The following is a 6,330-nucleotide window of genomic DNA, read 5'->3' as shown; positions in this document are numbered from 1 at the left end:
AGCGAGGCCACCGCGCTTACTCGTTTCCTAGCAACCAGCTCCCCGCCTGGGCGCTTCCTTCCGCCTCCCTTGTGCGTCACTTCCGTTCCGGGACCGGAGGTGAGGTCAGAGCCGGCGCTTTCCGGGGAGTTCGCGTCTACTGCCGTGGCAGTCGGTGCTGAGGAAGTGGGAGCTGCGTTAGATCTGGTGGCCTTCCCGCTTTCCCGGGTTCCGCCTCCGCGCCCAGTGGGGAGACCCTCGAGACGGGCTCCAAAGTATCCAGAGAGCAAGCCTGACATTACGCGAGAGGAAGGCGAGGCCCTGGGAACGCGCCGCCCCGCGGGCAGGGTCGGAAGCTGGCCGGGGCGACTCCCTGGGTATCTATCTCGAGTGTACACTTTTTAAAACTCGGAGCTGCCAAAGATAAAGAGTCTTGTATATGTAAATAGCCATGTAAATAGCTCTTGCCAACAAAGCTATGAAATATACCTGACATTAGAAAATGAAGTCCAGAATTAAGAGAAAAGAGTTACAAAACTGATTCTCTGAGTTTATCTCTAGAAACAAAGGAAAAGCAAGTAAGCTGTTCGAATTTACATAAGCAATGCTTGGAAGTAAATAAGAAAATGATTATTATGGAACTTATGCTTCTTGAAGAGAAGAGCTTGTGGAAAATTGATGTGCCCACTTCTAATTCTACCAAATAAGAAGCACTTAGCAGAAAATTTTATGACCTTTGCCAAAATATTTTTTTTAAATTGGTCCTGATACAACAGAAATTCAAGTCCAGGAAACAGAAAAAGTGACAAGGCAGTAGATGTCATAGGTGAGGCTTAAAGCAGAAATTACTGAAACAAAACAAGGGACTATCTACGCTGTGTAGGAAGCTGCGAAAGCATATGTTGTGAGAACAAAGACTCAGGGCATAACAAACTTTTGGCAAATAACCATTTTATTAATTACTCAGCACAAAGGATCTAAAGGAGCACAGGAGAAAATTACATTATGGCTAGTCTTCCCAGGGTGGTCAAAACTGCTTGGGTCTGGGACAGTAGATGCAGTTCTGCATGCCCCACTCTGTGTTGGCCAGGAGGCACAAGACTGTCCTGTGTGAGATGGTATTTATCCATCCTGAGTGGAGGGGGCCTGCCACTGAGAATTCCTGCCTTGATTAATGTCTGGAGCCACTTGTTCCTTGGTTTCCAGGCTTGAAGTCTCTCCCAGGTTGAGGAATGGAGACAGACTGAAACCTAGTGGACAGTAGAAGAGGAGGGGGGGTATTGGCGAGGGCTGGGAGAAGGCTGCTGAGCTTGTGAAGGTGAATTCCCGGGATTGCAATAAGAAACTCTCAGAGGGATTCAAGCTGCAAACCTTGAAAGGAATTCCTAAATTCTTGAAGAAAACAACGGTTTTTGTCAAAATATAATAAAATAAGATTCCTTGGCTATTTTCCTAGGAAATATTCACCCTTCTTCACCCTACTGTAAGCCTGAAATTGGTCCCTGAGTCCTGTTCTACCTTCCAGGACCCTGTCCCAGGGGAACTGATGAGGGGGGTGGGGCAGGCCTTTGCCACAATGGACCTGTAACCTTCAAAAGTGGCAAGATTACAAAAGGCAAAGATAAGACTGAGAAACTGTCCCAGATTGAAGGAGGTTAAAGACAGACGACTAAATGCAGTACGCGATCAGGAGCCAGGCCTTCTGCTATACCAGGTGTTTACTGGGACTAGGACGTCTTTGCAGGAACACTCAGAAATATTCAGGAGTGACAAGTAACCCTCCGATGGGGGTCTGTTTTCCCTGATATTAATATGTGCTGATTTAGTGTGTACACTTATTTCCATCAATTCCAATGTTACCCTCCAATGGTTCAAGAAAAAGTTATTTGTTGAGTACCTAGCTTTTGCTAAGTCTTAGACTTTAAAAAAAACATTCTACCAAAAATGGAAGAAAAGCTTTCTTTATTTCATTGGGAAAGCCCACCCCAGAGAAAAAAAAATGGAACCCCCACAGGAACAGAGGCTGAAATCAGTGAAGCCCAGGAGCAAGGGACCAGCAGATGCCAGCCACGTGACTACTGAACTGACAGAGGTGTTCCTGGCCCATTGAATTTCCTTGAATTTAGGTATTTTTTCTTGGATGCTTTGTTTGGAAAATTTTATAGCCTTAGAACTGTAAACTTATAACTTATTAAATTCCCTTTTGAAAACTATTCCAGTTCTGCTATATTGCATTCTGGCAGCTTCGAGGCCAACATACTGGTCATGGTTTATAATTATTTTAAGGTGTTGTTTGCTTCAGTTTGCTAGTATAGTCGAGGATTTTTCATTTACATTTGTAAGGAATATTGGTCTGCAGTTCTCTTTTCTTGTGGTGTCTGTCTTTGATATGAAAGTGATATTGGTCTGATAGAGTAAGTTAGGGAGCATTCCCTCCTATTGAATTTTTTAAAAGAATTTGAGTATAATTGGTGTTAGTTCTGCTTGGGATGTTTGGTAGAACTGTGAAGTGATCTAATTCTAGGTTTTTCGGTTTGGGAGGTTAATGAGTAAATCCCTTTATGTATAATTGGTCTATTCAAATTTTTTATTTCTTCTATGGTCAGCGTAGGTTGTTCTCATGTTCATAGGAATTTGCCCATTTCATTTAGGTTATTGAATATACTGGTTATTGAATATACATAGTATCCTATTATGACCACTTTGATTTCTGTAAGAGTCATAGAAATGCATGTTTTCACTTTTGATGTTTGTTTGTATCCTGACTCTTTTTTCTTTGTCCATATAGCTAAAGTCTAATACATTTTATTGATTGTTCTAGTTTGTTAGCTGTTGGAATGCGATATACCAGAAACAGAATGGCTTTTCAAAAGGGGAATTTAATAAGTTGCAAGTTTATAGTTCTAAGGCCAATTAAAGAAAGTCTATAGAAATGTCCAGTGTAAGGCAGCCAGGGAAAGATACCTTGGTTCAAGAAGACTGATGAAGTTCAGGGTTTCTCTCTTGGCTGGAAGGGCATGTAGCAAAATCTGCCAGCTTTCTCTTCCAGCTTGTTTCATGAAGCTCCCCAGGAGGCATTTTCCTTCTTTATCTCCAAAAGTTGCTGGCTGGTGGACACTCTGCTTCGTGGTTCTATGGCATTCTCTGCTGTCTCAGAATCTCATGGGTTTCTCTCTTGTTGTTCTCTAGCTTTTTCCAAAGTACTTCTTCTTTTAAAGGATTCCAGTAAAACCAATCAAGGCCCACCTGGAATGGGTGGAGACCTGTCTCCACCTAATCAAGTTTAATGTCCACACTTGATTGAGTCACAACAGGTGTATTTGCAGTGCTAGTTCCCCTCGATAGTCAGGATCATTCACCCCAGCCAGTACTGTAACCCCCTTCCTGCCTGTTGATCCAGGGGCATGTGTAAGCCCAAAGTGGCCAGGTGGCAGTCTTAAATTCCAGTTCAATGGAATCGTTGTTGTGTCTCCTGATGGAAGCACACTTCCTTTTGGAACTAACACCCATAGACCAGGAGAGTTTAAAGTTGCAGGTTCAGGAAGCAAAACTTTTTCTAGGGGATCACTAGAGGTGATAGGGAGTGGTACCACTCCCATTTCCACCCCCTTGATTCCTGGACCTGTGAATCCTAGCTATAAGGGAAACAGCACCATCGAGTGGGTCCTGATTTAGAGCATACGCAGCCTCCTGGAGAGCACTGCCACAGCCCTGCGAGGTATTGCCACTTAGTCAGCATTGTAATGGGGTCTCCAAAAGGCCATCCCATCATTCTGTCAACACAGCTGCCTCTGGATGATGGGGAACATGGTAAGACCAGAGAAGTCCATGAGCATGGGCACATTCTGAACTTAATTTGCATATACAAATCAAATAAGAATTTAGTAGACTTCCTGTGCTAGTTTGGAAAATGCTGGAATGTAGTATACCAGAAATGGAAAGGCTTCTACAAAGGGGAATTGAATAAGTTACAAGATTTCAGTTCTAAGGAAGTGAAAATGTCCAGATTAAGGCACCAACAAGAGATTATCTTCACTCAAGAAAGGCTGATGGGTCAGAAACACCTCTGTCAGTTGGGAACTCACATGGCTGGCATTTGCCGGTTCTTTGCTCCTGGGCTCCATTGTTTTCAGGCTCTGTCACTGTGGGGGTTCCACACTTCACTTCTCTAGCTGGCTTGTATCTCTTGGCTTCCGTTGACTTTCTCCAGGTTCTGGCTTCCTTAACTCATGGCAATGTCTGCTGGGCTCCAAGCATCTACAAACATCCGTGTATCTGTTATCTACATGTCCACATCTGTGTCAGTTCTGCTGTGAAGTTCCTGTTGGCTCTGTGGCTTCTGTCATTTATGACTCTCTAAAATGCTTTTTCCTTTAAAGGCTGCCAGTAAACTAATCCAGACTCACCTGGAATGGGTGGAGTTTCATCACCATCTAAAGGTCACATCCAAGTTTGCATGTGTCACTTCTCGACATAGATAACTTAATCAAAAGTTTCCACCTTATAGTATTGAATCAGGATTAAAAGAAATAGCTGCCACCACAAGATTGGGTCAGGATGAAATTGTGGCTCTTCTGGGGGTACATAATAGCTTCACACCAGCACACTGTCCATCTATTTTATTTCTAGGAGCCCCAAGATCTACTAGCCAGTGCCATAAGTCTGGGCATCAGATCATTCTGACTGCTGCTTTGTGACTGCTGTTCATTATGGCGGCCACGCCCACCTTGTCTTTGGTAAGTCACTACTGTCTGTGTGGACTTTGCAAACTTGAGAGCTGATCATCCCCATTGCATTTAAGTATTCAGCTCAGAGACAGCAGTTCCCAAACTAATATCTGACCTACAGAGAAGGACCACTATAGAGCTCTTCAGGGATGATGGAGCTAATCTCACAAATTTATTCCTAACAGCCTGGTAAAAGATGTGTCTTCTGAACTTTCCTGGGGTATGTGAAGAGGTCTTCCAAGATAAATCCACTCTAACATTCCAATCTTTCTAAGCCTTTGGATCTCTGCATCTACATTAAACCAGGAAAGTTCCGGCATCTCAAACTTTGGTAATTTCTGCCACCTTTGAATCCGTGTTTCAGCCAATCACCCAAACACGCTTTCAAGCCCCTTGAGCTACAACACTGAATCCCGAAACTCTTGTGTGCCCATATCAATAAATTCAGCCTGATCCAGACTTAAATTCCTTTCACCATTATCCCACACCCTTAATGTCCATTCCCACACATATTCTCCTGATTTCTGTTTTATAAATTGGAAATCCCATGCCATTGTTTTGAAGTATACCATACCTCCTCATGGGTCCCATTTTGCTATCTCACCTTTAGGAGCCCATTGGGACTTTAGTTATAGGCCTAGAAGAGGAGGGGTAGTGGGGATGGGTCATGGAAAGAATTAGAAGTGCCTTTCCAGCCAATTACCTCAGGGCACTCCCTTGCAGTTTTATCTGGTAAAACAGGATTAATTTGTCCAGACAAAGGAGTAAGGGCTGTTTCTCCAGGGGAGGTGGTTACAGAAGTACCAGGCACTGAAAACTTAATCTCTTCAAATGGAAGTTGGATAGCAGATTCCTTAGGGAAGACTGAGGTCTTGAAGCTGTTTTCTCAAGGCAGGTAGGAGACTGGCTTGCTGTTTCCTCAAGGGAGGCTGGAGATGGGGTGGCTGTTTCCTCAGGACAGACCATGACAAGTTTATCTCACAAAGACTCAGGCAGAATCTAGGTTTCAATGTCTCCACTGCCATCATTATCAGGCCATATGTCCACATCCCAATCTTCAGGATTCCATTTCTTTCCAATCGGTGCCTTCACTTTACCAGCAGACATTCTTCAAGCTGGAGAATTTAGTTTAAAGTGTGTATCTGCTACTCACACAGTAAAAGTCTGGGTCTAGTTTTCAGAGTTCTCAAGTCCGTGGCTACAAGAAATAAAATTTTATTTCAGGGTACACATAGAAAGTTTTACATCTTTTATATGGTGCTTAAGCTGAAAATTTGAACCCTTTAGCTCATCCCCTTTTTAAAATAACTGTATCCAACATTACTAGAAACAACCAGCCAACATCATTACAACTTTTAGCTGCAAAAACTCGTGTCAAAAACACTGTCACCCAGAGCCTTGCTTCGTATAAGCATATGATCAGCAGAATCAAATGGTGATATTTTGCATATCTCTATTCCCAACTCAAGGCATGGACTATCAGTGCCATCTTGATGATTGGAAATAGAATCATTAAGGTCTTTAAATCTAATTAGAATAGAAAACCAAGAGCAAAAATCCATTTTCTAAAAATGTACATACCATATTTTATTTATCCATTCTTTGGTGGATGAATACTTGGGTT

Source organism: Tamandua tetradactyla, chromosome 18, assembly GCF_023851605.1.
Source record: "Tamandua tetradactyla isolate mTamTet1 chromosome 18, mTamTet1.pri, whole genome shotgun sequence".
Classification (NCBI taxonomy): Eukaryota; Metazoa; Chordata; class Mammalia; order Pilosa; family Myrmecophagidae; genus Tamandua; species Tamandua tetradactyla.
Note: the sequence above shows the minus strand (reverse complement) of the source record.